This window comes from Lycorma delicatula, chromosome 1 (genome assembly GCF_047948215.1).
Source record: "Lycorma delicatula isolate Av1 chromosome 1, ASM4794821v1, whole genome shotgun sequence".
NCBI lineage: Eukaryota > Metazoa > Arthropoda > Insecta > Hemiptera > Fulgoridae > Lycorma > Lycorma delicatula.
The window spans coordinates 472921-489034 of NC_134455.1; the positions used below are offsets into that span (position 1 = coordinate 472921).

The window sequence follows — 16114 nt, forward strand, 5'->3', positions numbered from 1 at the left end:
TGGAAAAGTGAAAAAATCCCAGACCTTGTGCTTGGGACTAATTGATTTAAAGCAGCATGCACAAACCAATACGACTTTCCAGCCAAATAAAAAAAACAAATTTATCTCATTTTTAATGCACTGGTACAAACTTCTAGCAGGAATTAATATAGAAACATTTATAAAGAACTAATAATCAGTGGCAGCTCGCATATAAGCACTGCGGAACTGCAGCACTCCGTATTTTCACTTGATGTCGTCTATAACATTTAATATAATGAATCATTTTTTCTTTAATTCTCTCTTTATACTTGTACAATAAATAATGCTTAAACTTAATGTCAGTTAGCCATCCCCCAGTTTATGAAAAAGATACAAAAATCTTCTTATGGAACTGTGCGCTTCACAGTTTCAGCAACATGGTGTTAGGCTGTTGTGGGCATGCACACATAGGAAGCTGCATACGAGGCTGAGAGGGAGAAAGAGCACTGTCACTCCTGCAGTGCAGACTCTCGCATCTGGTGGAAAGTAGTTAGTTTTTTTTTTTTTTACTCTGCGTGTGTATGGAACGTTCCTTGTTCCCTTTTATAGTTTAGTCGGTCGGTGGAAGGAATATGAAACTGGTTTAGTTGTTTTTTCAGTAGGGATCAGAAGATGACGGAAAGCAAGGGCCTCTTTAATTGCTAAATCTGCCCAAATCATGCTGGAAGAGTGAAAGAGAAGGTAATTACTAACTACTAATTATGTATTTGTTTTGTGTACATAGAAATTTAAATTAAGCACCATTGGACTAGTGTTTTTAAGTGGACATTAACTAATAATACTACAAAAATTTATCTGTATTGACATTTTATTTTATTCGGAATACGGTTTTTAATCAAAGTGTGCTTAAAAACCATATACCGTATTCTTGAATGTGATAAAGTGTAGAATTAGATTATCATCTGCTTCCAGTTATTCTATTTGATTAATTTTTTTCAGTTCTTTTATTTTACAGAAAACTTTAACCATGGCCCTGAAAAGTCACAGAAAAAAGTTTCTAGAGTAGCACCCCCACTAATTTTAGCTACGAGCTGCCGCTGCTAATAATAGTAATAATGATACTAAAAGCTACTTTATTCCACACCTCTAATAATTTGCTAAGAATTGTAATATTTTAAAGTAATGAAAATAATCAACTGAAAAGTCTTGTATTTTCACAAATGTGACTATAGAGTAAAAAGAAAAAACATAATGTGAAATAAACTGTAAGTCCAAATTGATTTTTATTACAACTAAAATCTATAAGTACTGTTCTATAATTTAAAGACCTCATCACCCATTTTTCCACTAACTTAAAACATTTCAGTATTTGCAATTTTCTATTTCACAATATTTGCAGAGAACACTACATGAGGGATTACTGAATACGAATCTAACTAGTTTCATGGAAATGTCTACATCTCAGATTTAAGTTATAATTCTGTTTATGACCAATCCTTTTTAGATATTAAAACCCATATGTTAAAAACTAAATATTTTTAATATATATTAATTTTAGTAGTAATGATAAAGTTATTTCAAAATCGTCAGTTACCATCTAATTCCAGTGATTTAATATTAATACCATTGAAAAAGTTACTTGAACAAATATATATATATATATATTACAAATAGTAGATTTATTGTAGCTTTTATTCTTTACAAGTTTTTATATCACATTACAGCACACTGTGCTAAAAATAAAGTAGCGGTTAAAACCTGCAACTAATTTTAAAAATATTAAGGTAAATCTTAATAAAAAGTTGAGAAAATTTATAACTTACGGATTGTATGATTGACTTGTTGAGGATGGTTGCTTTCAACACCAAAACTAACAGTATTAACTTGTATAGTATATCTTTCACCAGGTGTCATATCTGTTACTTCAGATTCAGTATGGCCTCTTACAGGAGGCAGTTTAACCCATGTATCATCCTCCTCTGTTTTATACCTATTCAAACAGAAAAAAATAATCTAAAAATTACTGTATAATAATTGTAAATTAACAGGTATTGTGTTTTAATAATCTATACTATTATTTAAAGAGGAAGAAGATTTTTTTGATCGGGATAAATAAAAATACTACCCGATCTATTGCTACTAAATTTTTACCCATGTTTCTTGGCATAACTGAGAAGGTTTCTGGATATAATTAATCTCAAAAAAAAGTATATATATTTTATTTATTTATGCAGTAGCAGAGATTTGCCAGTTGAAGCACAAATTTTAATGAATTGTGAACTGCAAGTATCACTGTGTGAGCTGGGTTTGAACTGAATGATTATGAATATCTAAAACCAATTTCTAGATTTTTTTGAAATTCTGAACAGATTTTTGGATTTTTTTTTTGAATCCCTGTTTTAATTTCTTGGTAACAAATGAAGAAATCAACCTGATTTTTTGTGAGTGTAATTTTCATGTGAATAAACCAATTTCTAAATTTTTGATATTCGACCTTGAAAGGGAATCAAGATAAAAAAAATTTTTAACAGTGATTGTACTTCTTCCCGATCCCCATTACAGCAAAGGGCTAGCACATACTCTTCAGATAAATATTTAAAAGCCATTTTCAGGTTTTTTTTTAATTCAGATTTTTTAAGGGATGCCCCCCTCTCAATGGCCACTGACTCAACAAGATGGCCACTGCCACCATTACTGTTGTATATCTAACTGGCTGCATCTGCCTCCTGTTACTTAACCAAAAACAAAAAATAAAAAGATTGACAGCTACGGGAACCACAAGATACCATATAGCTGCAACGGGAAGCTGGTATTTAATAACAACAAACACATTTATTAACAAAAAATAAATAATTTACTCACCTTTAAAACTCTGTTGATTTTAGTTATGATACTGGGCACAACTATCATTAAAGATCTAAAATGTAATTGGTTAAATCACTCAATTTAATACCCCTTTGCTAATTCAAACAGAACATTTAAAGTATCACTCCTCCTTGTAATTAACAATTTTTATAAGAAAAAATAAATCAATAACAAAATGATGATATCATGAAAAAGCTCACAAATTAGTAAAAAGCAATTTCTGGGTATTAAAATTTATATAGGAATCATCAAAATACGTTATTCTATAAAAAATAACACTTTTATTATTTATAGATGTTCGTATGTATTACAGATTGCCATTATCATGATCTAAGAGTAGCGGTTGAACTACTTAGTTTTCGTTGATATAATAAAAAAAAAATAGTATGAATACAAACTCAGAAGAACAAAAATAAGCAGGTAATGATTAATGGGTGAGTGAAGTGCTATAAAACTTCTTTTCATTATCTACTATTTCAAGGATTATTTTTACCAATGACAGAATCATTTACCAGCTTTCCTATTGTCTTTCTGATTAGACTTTATTATTCTAACTCAATTACAGTTGAAACTTTCCTTATCTTGCAGTAATTAATCTTTTAGGTGACAAAAAAAAATGTTAATCATTACATTAAAAGAGAAAGACATTTTGAGATTAGTTGCATTTTAACAGAAATGGCTTCTTGAAAATGAACTCTGGGCGCTGTTCTTTTGATGGGTTCTGATTAATAACAGCCTGGTCAGGTGATCTAAATACCATAACAAGTTAAAGGCATGCTCACTACACTAACAAGGGTATAGATGCCTATGAGCCTCAATCGATCAATAAAGTTGTAATACATGTGGTTTAAACATTGCTATTTTTATTTTATATAAATATAATAAAAGTATTATTATTTTTATAAGTGAAATATACTTCTTAGAATTGATAATTACAAAGAAACACACAACAACATGAATAGGAAATCCATCCAGCTAAGTTGTAATGTTTATAGGTTTCAATTCAATTTCTTTTATGAAACTGATTAACCATTACCGTTTGAAATCTATTGATTTCAGTCACTTAGCATCTGTTCAAACGGTTCAAATCAATAAAATAATCTGTTTGTCCCAAAAGACAAACAGAAGGGATAAATATCTGTTCACTCTTTGTTATCAACAAAGAAAACTAAAAAATCCGACAAATTATTTTTTGATTTACATATAATCAGAAATACTTATAAATATTAACATATGAAAGGTTGGCAAGTACACACCTTATAGAATATTCTGAGAATAGAGAATTGTCTGGTTCTTTCCATCTAACAACAACTGAATTACTGGTAACTTTTTCAATAGTCAAATTAGTAGGAGGTCTTGGAACTGAAATAAAAAAAATATATTTTATACATTTCAGCAGAAAGACTGTAGAAATAATTAAAATTAAAGATAGTAAAAATAATTAAAATTAAAGATAATTAAGTAAAAACCAATTCTTCAATTCAAATCTTTATATTTTTAATCCTCCCAACTTTAATACCTCCAGTTCATTTAATACTCTATAGTAAAAATCTGCCACAAATAAACCTTCTCTTAGTTCCTTAAATTAAGTTATATTAAATCCATTTGCAACGACCATTCTCAATGCTACTTCGTGAATTCACTCATCTTTAAGTAATTATCTTCAAATTACTTTAAAAATTAACAAAAAATAATTTCAAATATTAAATTCTGGGTATATTCTAAACCCACCAGGTTGGTCTAATGGTAAACTTGTCATCGCAAATCAGTTCTTTAACAGCTGATTTTTGAAGCTGAAGGTTCAAATACTAGTAAAGGTAAGTTGCTTTTATATAGATTTGAACACTAGACAGTGGGTACCGGTGTACTTCGGTGATTGGATTTCAATTAACCACACAACTTAGGAATGGTTGGCCTGAGTTCATACAAGACTACACCTCATTTCCATATGATACATATCATCTTCATCTCATTGGACCATGGGGATTGCTTATTGTTCACTAATTGAACATAGTGCACAACATAAACATTAGAAATAACAATAAATAATAAATGGAGAGAGTAAAACAAATAAATTTTGATATTTAATTAAAACACTTGTCCATATAAATTGTGTGCAAGTTTACTATTTTATCTAGAAATTACCATAAAAACTAGCAATTTAATTTTACAATATCATAAAAATTAGTCTTTTGGTTTACAAGCAGGAACAAATCCTGCTAACAATTACAGCAATCGATGATTTTTAACAAATTTTTCAATATTTTTGATATAATAAATGCTTCAAAAGTTTGTGTAATGTTTTGCATTCATTAATTATTATAATGGATACCTGTAATAAATTAAATACATATGGAACATGACTAAAAAAAATATACAATGAAAACTGATTGTTCATTCTGTATATGTTTGGCTTAGGAGAAATTAAAAGTGAAAGCGGCAGGAATTATAAACACTAAAAACTTAGATTTAGATATTTTGATCGATTAAATTATGAATCCTTTATGAAAAATTATTGTTTATATAAGGTGTAATTGATCTCTGTGACAGAGTAACCTTTCATTTCATTTCTTCTGACTTTTGGGGTTCTAGATTTAAATACCAACACAGGCATGGCATTTCACAATACAACAAAATCCATCTCCTATTTTTTTTTATCAGTATATAAGAGTGCAACTATCCTTAGGTAAGTATCCTTAGTAAATTATTTTTATTATTGATGATGTGGAGGCTCAGCCAAAATTATTAAAAAAAGACAGTCAGTCATAAGAGATCTATTTAAAAAATAAACTTGAATCTCATCTTGACATAATCTGATGCTAAATGGTTATTCTGTTTTAGAAATATTTAATAAAATCAAAAATCAATTATTTTGCGTACAGCCATAATCTCTTGTTGGATAGGAGTTGCCTATAAAGTTCTAGGTTTCTCAAGTTTTAATAGTCCTCATTTCATTTAATAAATTCTAAAATGTATAATTGTTCATACCGATTATATGCCCATCCCTAAGTCTGATGACTAAAATTTCAGTACTGTTAACAACTTTTATAGTAAAACTACTGTACCAAATTTAAAGTTCCTACAATGGCCCCATAAAAAATTTAAATATTAATATGGCATTAAATACTCCACCCTTTTTGACAGATTAAGTTAAAATTTAATGGTATCAATGCCTTGTATACAGAAATAATTGAGCTACATTTCAAGTTCCAACGGTAGGCATTTCAAAGACGTTTATAAATTTTTGTTTTTTTTCAGTTAGAAGGGGGGTGATCATGAAATGTGAGGATTTTTTTTGCAAATCTTCACTCCAAAAAATCCTCACTCAAAATTTCGATGGATCACCCCTTTTCTCTTACAGCTAAAGCTGATGCAGCAGCTACATGGGCATTGCTGGGGAAGTAAACAAAATAAGAATTTATCTGTAATTGTACGTTACAAATTATTTTTATAAGATTATTATGTTCCACACATGCCACAATAAAACACATTTACTTACACACTGCTTGAAAATAATCATGAGGTTCACTACGCAGGCCATGACTGATTGCAAAAACCTTTATTTGGTAACCGGCACCAGGATACAAGTGAGTCAAAGTTAATCTCTCATCAATTGTCATAGTAGTAACAGCCTCAACATCATCTGCTACACCTGAAAAAAAATTAGTATTCAATCCTAAAGTTGATAATACGAATTGTAATTAATTTAATTCAAATGTAAAAAAATAATTTAAACAGACTTTAAAAAAAAGAGAGATTAAAAGTGACAAAGTGAAAATTATACGATTATGGTTCATTATATTACTACTGAAAATTACTAAATTTGGAGAAAATGTTTTTACAAAAAAATCTGGTACAGCCAGAGATAGTCTGGATCTTAAGAACCCGGAAGTGAAAGTATTAAATAACTGGGATGCAATTTACCAAACTGACCTATTGTATTCTGAATACAATAATTTATTTATTGAAAAATATACTTACATGTTTAGTCACAATCATAATAAATAATTTAAATAGTCATTTAATAAGGTGAATAAGCAAATACTAAATTTAAATAAATTTGAAATGCTGTAAAGCTTTATCAAATAATACTTACATTAAAATAAATATATATATAAGACAATAAAAAAAACTTTATTAAGTAAAAACATTATTAAAACATTAAAGGAAAAACATTATTGCTATATATCTACAGAATAGAAAAAAATTAAAGATAATTTTTTTTCTAAATTCATAATTAATAAGAAAAGTTAACTTTTAAAGTTAATCAGGTTAACAGTACTTATCAATAATTAAAAGTTGGTTTGACCCGCATACATTGTAAATAAATTTTTTAATAAAATAAGTAATTTTGTGAAAACAAAATTTATTTATTTTTTTTGTTTAGACATGGTCTGTTTTAAAGAATCTATTAAATTTAATACTACCATACTTTATTTAATACTTTATATCTAGTGTTGCCAAATAAGTAAAAAATTGTGGTGAGACCAGTAGCCATGCCTTCATCAAAATCTACATCAGCCCAGGCTTCACGGTCGGCTGAGAGATGCACGGCCGTAAGAGAATGTTTAAAAACAAGATGTCAAACATACAGGTCTAAAAATAAAAAAATCCTTGCCAGTCATAAAATTCTTAAACCTCTCAGACATTTTTGCAACCCTGAACAGCACTAAAAAACCAGGACTGTCCGGGCTATTCCTGAACGTATGATAAGCCTCTTTATGTATAATATAAAATCTAATATAATATAAAAATAATAAATAAATCTGGAATGCATTCTTCACATTACATTTTGTTTATAATTGCATGTTTGTGGATTTTTAAAAATAAGTATAAATGATAGATTTGCAAATGAAAAGGTATAGTATTTAGCGATCAGATTTGGAAAAATGCTAATTGCTGTGATGATTTGTCAAATTCAGAAAAATACATGGTAACATAGAAATAAATATGGAAAGCATACATAGTATTGTAAATATGTAAACCAGCAACAAATTTAATATATCGATAAGCAAATATATAGTTTACATGCTGATTGTGAATGTGTTTTGTGCAACAAATGAATAAAATCAGCATATTTTAACATCTTACTAGAAAAAACAATTAAGTTAATTACTAATTTAAAATGAAAACAAATTTTGTCTTCATTAATCAAGTAGAATGGAGAGGACCAATGATTAACATTATGCAAAGTTAAGTAACCAAATAAGAAAATATAACTATTTATTATTTTCAATCTTTTGAAACTTCACATACTAGCAGTGAAAATTAATTTAATCCGCTAGATAATAAATTGATGTTTTTGAAGTTTCTTATAATAAAATACTTGTGAACAGTAAAAACATAAAATTAAAAAAATTATAAAAAGATAAGATTTACGTTTTAAGTATGATAAGATCACACTTTTTGTGGTCATTTCTTATTTTTTTTGACACAAATGACACTTTTGAATTCGCTTTTTTATTTTATTAATTTTTTCTTAATTTATTCTTACTAACTCTGAAAATTATTAAAAAACTGCACACCTGGGATATGTTAAAACACAGATTTTTTAATGTATTTTCCATAACTGTGGAGTAGATTAATTAGTCGCAGAGTCTAGTATGAATAGTTGTTAATTAAAATTATTTTTTAGTTTTAAACATCACTTAACCCACTTATACGTTCATTCATAACTTAAATTCATTATCATATCATACAAATTCATTTACTAACACTTTAAAATAATTTACATATCAAATGAGTGATCTAGAAGTACATACCATTATGTACTATAAATTACATTATTATCTATAAATAAGAAGAAAAGTATAATTTGAAAATCTCTAAGTTTAGTATAAATTCTTTATTTGAGCAACACAAAAATAAAAAATACATAAAGAATACATTAAAAATAAATTAGATAAAACAAAAAAAAAATACTATGAACAATATAAACAACTGAAAATTGTTTTTTTTTTTTTTTTAATAATTTAATGAGGACATTGAACGCTAAGAGAATATCAACCACAATATTGCTCTTACAGCACAAGTTTTCTTTAACTATTTATATATTTTTTTAATGTGATGATGTAATCTAGATAATATTATTTTGTTTGAAATTTACTTTTTCTTTTATTCAAGATAATTAACACATTAGGTGATCAAAAGTTTAAAAGTTATGTTTTTATTTCTTCTCTTTCAGACAATAATATATGTGCAGATAGAAACCTTCAAAAAGTTTGTATTAGTTTACCTTACATCCAGTACATAATAAGACTAAAAAAAGTGAAAAAATATACATAAAGTATTTATACAATAATAAATATCATTGAAAACATTTCTAAAACTTACAATACTGAAATATTTAAAGTAGCACACAAACCTAACATAATAAAATATTTAAAAATAAAAAATAATAATAAAACAAACAATCTGTGTAGAATTTACAAAATTAAATGTAATGATTTTGATGGTATTTCTATAGGAAGATCAAATAGAGACTTTAAAACTAAATTTCTTGAACATTATAAAAATTTCAGAAATAAATTAGGTTTATCTAACACGGCATCATACCATTTAATAAACAACAAACATTCTACTTCTGATATTAACACAAATTTAAAAATATTATAAGATGACATAAAATTAAATATATTAAAAAAAAATTACATTTTAAATGCATACAAAATTTCAATTTGATAAACCATCATACAGTGTTTGAGAGTGACTGTCTTATAAAAAACTGCAACAGATAGTAGCACTAGAATACAAATATGTGAAATTTCTTTATTATTTTTATTTTAACATTCTTATTAGGCAATAACAGAATTATTTCAATCATGACTGAGGATGCAGGATCCTGTGAAAATACTTTCATGAAATTCTTATCTCAATATTCCATTCTTTGTGGTTTAAAATTAGTAAATCATTGTATAAAGTATAATTATTGGAAAGTGGTGATAAAGAAAAATAATAAACAATATATAAAAACTATTATATTATCACTTCAGGTGTGTTGAACATAACAAGGAAGATGAAACTGGAAAAGTGAAAAAATCCCAGACCTTGTGCTTGGGACTAATTGATTTAAAGCAGCATGCACAAACCAATACGACTTTCCAGCCAAATAAAAAAAACAAATTTATCTCATTTTTAATGCACTGGTACAAACTTCTAGCAGGAATTAATATAGAAACATTTATAAAGAACTAATAATCAGTGGCAGCTCGCATATAAGCACTGCGGAACTGCAGCACTCCGTATTTTCACTTGATGTCGTCTATAACATTTAATATAATGAATCATTTTTTCTTTAATTCTCTCTTTATACTTGTACAATAAATAATGCTTAAACTTAATGTCAGTTAGCCATCCCCCAGTTTATGAAAAAGATACAAAAATCTTCTTATGGAACTGTGCGCTTCACAGTTTCAGCAACATGGTGTTAGGCTGTTGTGGGCATGCACACATATGAAGCTGCATACGAGGCTGAGAGGGAGAAAGAGCACTGTCACTCCTGCAGTGCAGACTCTCGCATCTGGTGGAAAGTAGTTAGTTTTTTTTTTTTTACTCTGCGTGTGTATGGAACGTTCCTTGTTCCCTTTTATAGTTTAGTCGGTCGGTGGAAGGAATATGAAACTGGTTTAGTTGTTTTTTCAGTAGGGATCAGAAGATGACGGAAAGCAAGGGCCTCTTTAATTGCTAAATCTGCCCAAATCATGCTGGAAGAGTGAAAGAGAAGGTAATTAGTAACTACTAATTATGTATTTGTTTTGTGTACATAGAAATTTAAATTAAGCACCATTGGACTAGTGTTTTTAAGTGGACATTAACTAATAATACTAAAAAAATTATCTGTATTGACATTTTATTTTATTCGGAATACGGTTTTTAATCAAAGTGTGCTTAAAAACCATATACCGTATTCTTGAATGTGATAAAGTGTAGAATTAGATTATCATCTGCTTCCAGTTATTCTATTTGATTAATTTTTTTCAGTTCTTTTATTTTACAGAAAACTTTAACCATGGCCCTGAAAAGTCACAGAAAAAAGTTTCTAGAGTAGCACCCCCACTAATTTTAGCTACGAGCTGCCGCTGCTAATAATAGTAATAATGATACTAAAAGCTACTTTATTCCACACCTCTAATAATTTGCTAAGAATTGTAATATTTTAAAGTAATGAAAATAATCAACTGAAAAGTCTTGTATTTTCACAAATGTGACTATAGAGTAAAAAGAAAAAACATAATGTGAAATAAACTGTAAGTCCAAATTGATTTTTATTACAACTAAAATCTATAAGTACTGTTCTATAATTTGAAGACCTCATCACCCATTTTTTCACTAACTTAAAACATTTCAGTATTTGCAATTTTCTATTTCACAATATTTGCAGAGAACACTACATGAGGGATTACTGAATACGAATCTAACTAGTTTCATGGAAATGTCTACATCTTAGATTTAAGTTATAATTCTGTTTATGACCAATCCTTTTTAGATATTAAAACCCATATGTTAAAAACTAAATATTTTTAATATATATTAATTTTAGTAGTAATGATAAAGTTATTTCAAAATCGTCAGTTACCATCTAATTCCAGTGATTTAATATTAATACCATTGAAAAAGTTACTTGAACAAATATATATATATATATATTACAAATAGTAGATTTATTGTAGCTTTTATTCTTTACAAGTTTTTATATCACATTACAGCACACTGTGCTAAAAATAAAGTAGCGGTTAAAACCTGCAACTAATTTTTAAAATATTAAGGTAAATCTTAATAAAAAGTTGAAAAAATTTATAACTTACGGATTGTATGATTGACTTGTTGAGGATAGTTGCTTTCAACACCAAAACTAACAGTATTAACTTGTATAGTATATCTTTCACCAGGTGTCATATCTGTTACTTCAGATTCAGTATGGCCTCTTACAGGAGGCAGTTTAACCCATGTATCATCCTCCTCTGTTTTATACCTATTCAAACAGAAAAAAATAATCTAAAAACTACTGTATAATAATTGTAAATTAACAGGTATTGTGTTTTAATAATCTATACTATTATTTAAAGAGGAAGAAGATTTTTTTGATCGGGATAAATAAAAATACTACCCGATCTATTGCTACTAAATGTTTACCCATGTTTCTTGGCATAACTGAGAAGGTTTCTGGATATAATTAATCTCAAAAAAAAGTATATATATTTTATTTATTTATGCAGTAGCAGAGATTTGCCAGTTGAAGCACACATTTTAATGAATTGTGAACTGCAAGTATCACTGTGTGAGCTGGGTTTGAACTGAATGATTATGAATATCTAAAACCAACTTCTAGATTTTTTTGAAATTCTGAACAGATTTTTGGATTTTTTTTTGAATCCCTGTTTTAATTTCTTGGTAACAAATGAAGAAATCAACCTGATTTTTTGTGAGTGTAATTTTCATGTGAATAAACCAATTTCTAAATTTTTGATATTCGACCTTGAAAGGGAATCAAGATAAAAAAAATTTTTAACAGTGATTGTACTTCTTCCCGATCCCCATTACAGCAAAGGGCTAGCACATACTCTTCAGATAAATATTTAAAAACCATTTTCAGGTTTTTTTTTAATTCAGATTTTTTAAGGGATGCCCCCCTCTCAATGGCCACTGCCACCATTACTGTTGTATATCTAACTGGCTGCATCTGCCTCCTGTTACTTAACCAAAAACAAAAAATAAAAAGATTGACAGCTACGGGAACCACAAGATACCATATAGCTGCAACGGGAAGCTGGTATTTAATAACAACAAACACATTTATTAACAAAAAATAAATAATTAACTCACCTTTAAAACTCTGTTGATTTTAGTTATGATACTGGGCACAACTATCATTAAAGATCTAAAATGTAATTGGTTAAATCACTCAATTTAATACCCCTTTGCTAATTCAAACAGAACATTCAAAGTATCACTGCTCCTTGTAATTAACAATTTTTTCTTAACAAAATGATGATATCATGAAAAAGCTCACAAATTAGTAAAAAGCAATTTCTGGGTATTAAAATTTATATAGGAATCATCAAAATATGTTATTCTATAAAAAATAACACTTTTATTATTTATAGATGTTTGTATGTACTACAGATTGCCATTATCATGATCTAAGAGTAGCGGTTGAACTACTTAGTTTTCGTTGATATAATAAAAAAAAAATAGTATGAATACAAACTCAGAAGAACAAAAATAAGCAGGTAATGATTAATGGGTGAGTGAAGTGCTATAAAACTTCTTTTCATTATCTACTATTTCAAGGATTATTTTTACCAATGACAGAATCATTTACCAGCTTTCCTATTGTCTTTCTGATTAGACTTTATTATTCTAACTCAATTACAGTTGAAACTTTCCTTATCTTGCAGTAATTAATCTTTTAGGTGACAAAAAAAAATGTTAATCATTACATTAAAAGAGAAAGACATTTTGAGATCAGTTGCATTTTAACAGAAATGGCTTCTTGAAAATGAACTCTGGGCGCTGTTCTTTTGATGGGTTCTGATTAATAACAGCCTGGTCAGGTGATCTAAATACCATAACAAGTTAAAGGCATGCTCACTACACTAACAAGGGTATAGATGCCTATGAGCCTCAATCGATCAATAAAGTTGTAATACATGTGGTTTAAACATTGCTATTTTTATTTTATATAAATATAATAAAAGTATTATTATTTTTATAAGTGAAATATACTTCTTAGAATTGATAATTACAAAGAAACACACAACAACATGAATAGGAAATCCATCCAGCTAAGTTGTAATGTTTATAGGTTTCAATTCAATTTCTTTTATGAAACTGATTAACCATTACCGTTTGAAATCAATTGATTTCAGTCACTTAGCATCTGTTCAAACGGTTCAAATCAATAAAATAATCTGTTTGTCCCAAAAGACAAACAGAAGGGATAAATATCTGTTCACTCTTTGTTATCAACAAAGAAAACTAAAAAATCCGACAAATTATTTTTTGATTTACATATAATCAGAAATACTTATAAATATTAACATATGAAAGGTTGGCAAGTACACACCTTATAGAATATTCTGAGAATAGAGAATTGTCTGGTTCTTTCCATCTAACAACAACTGAATTACTGGTAACTTTTTCAATAGTCAAATTAGTAGGAGGTCTTGGAACTGAAATAAAAAAAATATATTTTATACATTTCAGCAGAAAGACTGTAGAAATAATTAAAATTAAAGATAGTAAAAATAATTAAAATTAAAGATAATTAAGTAAAAACCAATTCTTCAATTCAAATCTTTATATTTTTAATCCTCCCAACTTTAATACCTCCAGTTCATTTAATACTCTATAGTAAAAATCTGCCACAAATAAACCTTCTCTTAGTTCCTTAAATTAAGTTATATTAAATCCATTTGCAACGACCATTCTCAATGCTACTTCGTGAATTCACTCATCTTTAAGTAATTATCTTCAAATTACTTTAAAAATTAACAAAAAATAATTTCAAATATTAAATTCTGGGTATATTCTAAACCCACCAGGTTGGTCTAATGGTAAACTTGTCATCGCAAATCAGTTCTTTAACATCTGATTTTTGAAGCTGAAGGTTCAAATACTAGTAAAGGTAAGTTGCTTTTATATAGATTTGAACACTAGACAGTGGGTACCGGTGTACTTCGGTGATTGGATTTCAATTAACCACACAACTTAGGAATGGTTGGCCTGAGTTCATACAAGACTACACCTCATTTCCATATGATACATATCATCTTCATCTCATTGGACCATGGGGATTGCTTATTGTTCACTAATTGAACATAGTGCACAACATAAACATTAGAAATAACAATAAATAATAAATGGAGAGAGTAAAACAAATAAATTTTGATATTTAATTAAAACACTTGTCCATATAAATTGTGTGCAAGTTTACTATTTTATCTAGAAATTACCATAAAAACTAGCAATTTAATTTTACAATATCATAAAAATTAGTCTTTTGGTTTACAAGCAGGAACAAATCCTGCTAACAATTACAGCAATCGATGATTTTTAACAAATTTTTCAATATTTTTGATATAATAAATGCTTCAAAAGTTTGTGTAATGTTTTGCATTCATTAATTATTATAATGGATACCTGTAATAAATTAAATACATATGGAACATGACTAAAAAAAATATACAATGAAAACTGATTGTTCATTCTGTATATGTTTGGCTTAGGAGAAATTAAAAGTGAAAGCGGCAGGAATTATAAACACTAAAAACTTAGATTTAGATATTTTGATCGATTAAATTATGAATCCTTTATGAAAAATTATTGTTTATATAAGGTGTAATTGATCTCTGTGACAGAGTAACGGCGTCTTCCTTTCATTTCATTTCTTCTGACTTTTGGGGTTCTAGATTTAAATACCAACACAGGCATGGCATTTCACAATACAACAAAATCCATCTCCTATTTTTTTTATCAGTATATAAGAGTGCAACTATCCTTAGGTAAGTATCCTTAGTAAATTATTTTTATTATTGATGATGTGGAGGCTCAGCCAAAATTATTAAAAAAAGACAGTCAGTCATAAGAGATCTATTTAAAAAATAAACTTGAATCTCATCTTGACATAATCTGATGCTAAATGGTTATTCTGTTTTAGAAATATTTAATAAAATCAAAAATCAATTATTTTGCATACAGCCATAATCTCTTGTTGGATAGGAGTTGCCTATAAAGTTCTAGGTTTCTCAAGTTTTAATAGTCCTCATTTCATTAAATAAATTCTAAAATGTATAATTGTTCATACCGATTATATGCCCATCCCTAAGTCTGATGACTAAAATTTCAGTACTGTTAACAACTTTTATAGTAAAACTACTGTACCAAATTTAAAGTTCCTACAATGGCCCCATAAAAAATTTAAATATTAATATGGCATTAAATACTCCACCCTTTTTGACAGATTAAGTTAAAATTTAATGGTATCAATGCCTTGTATACAGAAATAATTGAGCTACATTTCAAGTTCCAACGGTAGGCATTTCAAAGACGTTTATAAATTTTTGTTTTTTTCAGTTAGAAGGGGGGTGATCATGAAATGTGAGGATTTTTTTTGCAAATCTTCACTCCAAAAAATCCTCACTCAAAATTTCGATGGATCACCCCTTTTTTCTTACAGCTAAAGCTGATGCAGCAGCTACATGGGCATTGCTGGGGAAGTAAACAAAATAAGAATTTATCTGTAATTGTACGTTACAAATTATTTTTATAAGATTATTATGTTCCACAC

General features: G+C 28.0%; 1 pseudogene; it reads right to left on the reverse strand.

Annotated features, from left to right (window-relative positions):
* Positions 1-16114, reverse strand: part of LOC142318553 (tyrosine-protein phosphatase 10D-like) — an 85698-nt pseudogene that overhangs the window by 54841 nt on the left and 14743 nt on the right.